Here is a 1,223-nt window from a genome sequence, read left to right on the forward strand (position 1 = left end):
TCAGACAAAACGCGGTTTTCCTTGAGCGGTTGTGTAGAGAAGCAACAATATTTAGTTCCCAAACACCCACCCCGTGCCTGCTCGCACCACACCGAGTAAGAGGTTTTCTCTGCAAGTTGAATCAGCAAGAGCTGTCCTCTTACCATCACAACGCGGTCTCGTGAAATAAGATTTGTTTTCAAGTCTCGTCCCAGGTTGAGCCTGCCTGATGGTGTCATTTTTATCTTGGCGTTCTTGTGGCCGATGCAGTGTATCGCGCGCACACACGCGCACGCATGCGAGCACACACGTACGCACAGACACACGCAAGTACACAAAGGCGCACGCGCAAGTGACAAACACGTACACACATATATACACACACACACATACACACACGGGCACACAAACAAACACGTACACACACGCACACACACACACGCACGCACGTACACAAGCACATACACGCACACATTCACGCACGCACGCACACACACACACGCACACACACACGCACAAACAGATATTGATATTAATTGACCACTATACACGTTCCAGTCAGGGTTGGGCGCACCCGGAACGACTCTAAGGTAGGACCCACATCCAGGATATCATCCTCAATAGGTCTTTATTGTTTTGTCATTAAATATTGATAAAACACGCGCCAACACGTGCGTTCTGTGTTTTCAAACATTGCCGCGCGCCGCAAGGACAACAAATGTTTTAGCATTGTCCCGTGATCGGGGTCTCTTTGTTCTAAATAATATAATAATTATTTACACACTGTAGTCAAACGTGAGCTATACTCTTGCAAATATTTCCTTCCAAGGACAACAGATATTATCCGCCGACTCCATGTCTCTCCGGTAACCCCAGTCATTGGCTATCACTCACATGCACTACCCATGTATACTTGTTTTACAAATATCCCTCTCAGTGGCTGTAATGTATAGTCATGTAGTCTTAAATGATTGATGACACATGCAATAAGCTTCAGATCTATGCCCTTACACACTCTAAACTCTTCCCAAACTCAGCTAATGCACAGGTAAGTCTAAGAGATCAAAACGACAAAATACTAGTAGCAAACATGAAATACTTTCATGAACATATTTTTGTCAGCTTCCTTACACTAGATCGATGGCATGTCACTTGATGAACGCATGTGAATTTGAACTGTCCGTGTATGTGTGCGTCAATAAAGGGTTAATGCCCCGGCCCGAGTGGTAATATGGGTGAGATAA

This window comes from Branchiostoma floridae, chromosome 15 (assembly GCF_000003815.2).
Source record: "Branchiostoma floridae strain S238N-H82 chromosome 15, Bfl_VNyyK, whole genome shotgun sequence".
NCBI lineage: Eukaryota > Metazoa > Chordata > Leptocardii > Amphioxiformes > Branchiostomatidae > Branchiostoma > Branchiostoma floridae.